The 3,045-nt window shown below is 39.8% G+C and overlaps 1 protein-coding gene across 1 annotated transcript in view; it reads right to left on the minus strand.

The window, feature by feature from the left end:
• The window catches only part of COL28A1 (collagen type XXVIII alpha 1), a 139,266-nt gene that overhangs the window by 51,054 nt on the left and 85,167 nt on the right, over positions 1-3,045 (minus strand). The window lies entirely within an intron of this gene.

Below are 3,045 nucleotides of genomic sequence, written 5' to 3' on the forward strand. Positions count from 1 at the left end.
TGGGTGGGGATTGGCTCTGTGATGCTTCTGCCTCTAGGGAGGCTGTGACTGCCAGATAAATTCTATAAAGGCTTTTCAGATTCTCCAAAGGGTGACAGTTTCATAACAGGCGACTATCATCTGAAAGGTGGTGAGATCTGGTTAGGGTAAGTCAGGCCCTGTGGTTAGACTTATCAGAGACGTGAATGATGGTGGGAAGAAGCAGAGAAATAAAAATCTCTTCATTAGCCACCTTCTATGTGCCTAACACTTTACTAGGCCTCTTCATATATGTTATTTGATATAATTTAGTATTTCAACCATCGTGTATCACAGTGATGACTAACTTACCTACCTCCTCTGGGCCTCAGTAAATTCATCAGATACACAGAAAATCATCTCTACATTTCATGGGGAGGAAAATGAGGTGAGACTAAGAATGTGAGTGCTCCTATCACAGAGTCTAGCATAGAGTATGCACTTAGCAGATGTTAACATTATATGCCACTCATTTTGCTAAAGAGGAAACCAAAGTTTGCTCAAGGCTGCACAACTATTAAGAGGCAGAATTAGGAGGATTTGGAAAAATAGGAACTCTCATATTTTGCTGGTACAGCCACTCTAGAAAACAGTTTGGCAGTAAATTTCTTTAAAAGTTCAACATTAATGTACCTTATGATCTAGTAATTTCACTCCTAGGTAAACACCCAAGGAAAATGAAAACATATGTCCATACCAGGACCTACATACAAATACTCTTAGCAGAATTATTCATAACAGTTCCAAACTGGAAACAACCTAAATGTCAATAAACTGGTAAATGGATAGACAAAGTTTGGGATATTCAGCAATAAAGAAGAATGAGCTACAGATGCATGCTTTGGCATGGATGAACCCTAAAACATTATTTGCAGTCAAAGAAGCCAGACATATTGTTTGATTTCATTTATGTAAAATGTCCAGAAAAGACAAATCTATTGAGACAGTAAATCAGTGGTTGCCTAGGGCCAGGGATAGGATTAACTATAAATGGGCATGAGGGATCTCACTCAGGGGAAGAAAATGTTCAAAAACTGATTTATGGTAATGGCTGTACAACTTGCTAAATTTGCTAAACAGTCATTGAATTGTACACTAGAAATAAGAAATTCTATGATATAGTAAATGTGTTAATAAAGTTATTTTTGTTTTTTTTTAAAAAAGGACCAGAGGCAGATCTCCCAAGCGCTTTGCTCTGGCTTGTTTTCTCCATGTCCTGTTAGGAGCTAAATACTCTATAACTTTCAACAGTGCAAAATTCATAGATTTTAAGAAACGATGAAATTGTTTATTTAGAAAAACAGCTTATCCTTTACTTTTTACTTACAATCCTTAAAATACTAATAGAGGAAACAAGCCTTAAAAGAGTGAGGAAAACTTTAAATGATACTTTATTACTGACTTGATTCTTTTCATCTCTATTTTTATATTACATACAGTCCGTTTGCTTCCATACCACTTTCATGATTCTGGCCTCCAGTCTCCATCTCTTTCTGTTACTACTTAACTGCTTTTGAGACCATTGGTACTAATTATCTCTTTAACTAGAGGCCTGGTGCACGAATTTATTCACGGGTGGGTCCCTCAGCCTGGCCAGCAACCAGAGCTGCAGGAGGTTGGTTCGGGGGAGGGGCCGAGGGAGGTTGACCACTGGGGAGCAGCTCTGGTAGTCAGTGAGTGTCATAGCAACTGGTTGGACAGTCAGACACTTAGCATATTAGCCTTTTATATATAGATAGATACCTCTCTCCTGACTCCCACATTTGAGTGGCCCCAAGTTTCTCCTCACTTAATTGATCACTCTGATCATCAAGAGTTCCAAGAAATTGCCAAAACCGGTTTGGCTCAGTGGATAGAGCGTCGGCCTGCGGACTGAAAGGTCCCGGGTTCGATTCCGGTCAAGGGCATGTACCTGGGTTGCGCGCACTTCCCCAGTGGGGGGTGAGCAGGAGGCAGCTGATCGATGTTTCTCTCTCGTCAATGTTTCTAACTCTCTATCTCTCTCCTTTCCTCTCTGTAGAAAATCAATAAAATATATTTTTTTTTAAAAAAAAAAGAGTTCCAAGAATACAATACAAGCATTCTATGTCTTGTCTTGTCTTACTTACATTTCTATCATCTCTCTTTTCTGGAGTACCTCTGAAGTACCTTTAAAGGGAGCGTCTATAAATTCACCCAGTGAAGGTCTCCAACTACACCTGACTGATTCACACACTTGCTACATTAGAGTCCCTCTGGCAAAACAGAGCACAATTAAGTAGTTAAGTAGTAAACATAGTTAAGTAGATTTTATCCAGAATCATTAAATGTTTTGTCAAAAAATAATGGTCTTCTTTGCCTGGTCACTCTCAACCCCACCCAGATACAATGAATTCCTCTCTCATGTTTCTCTTTACCTCTACGTTTCCATGATGAGATTAGACACCTGATGTGATACAATGGGACTATATGGTCCCACCTATGAAGTATTCTAGCTAAGGAAAACTGAATCTGATTCTCGCAGGTGTCTAAATCTAACTACCAAAAACAAACAAACAAAAGCAAGAGAGGATGGAGAAACATGTTCAACAACACCATAAGGATACCATCAGCAAAATCCTCAAGGACAAAGACACCATCCACTAAGAAAGTGAAAAGAAAAAATGAAAGATATGTAACCTTTGATTTTAAAAAGAGATGCAAATTCAAATGCAATGTGTGGATATTGTTTGGATTCCAATTCAAACAACAACAAAAAGATCATCCTATCTAATAATAGACAAACATGGTAATTAACCGTACCTCCGACACGCTTCCCATTGGCTAATCAGGGCGATATGCAAATTAACTGCCAATTAAGATGGCAGCCGGCAGCTGAGGCAAACAGGAGGCTTGCTTGCTCCAGTGATGGAGGAAGCCAAGGTTCCCCACCTGCCGCTGCCAGCCTCTGAGGTGCAGTCTAAGAAACAATGTTGCAATTATAGCAGCTAAACAAACCCCAGGAACCTGCTTTCAGCCAGCCGGGCCTCAGCACTGGAGCTGCAACAG

The sequence above is a fragment of the Myotis davidii genome, unplaced genomic scaffold, assembly GCF_000327345.1.
Source record: "Myotis davidii unplaced genomic scaffold, ASM32734v1 scaffold187, whole genome shotgun sequence".
Lineage (NCBI taxonomy): Eukaryota > Metazoa > Chordata > Mammalia > Chiroptera > Vespertilionidae > Myotis > Myotis davidii.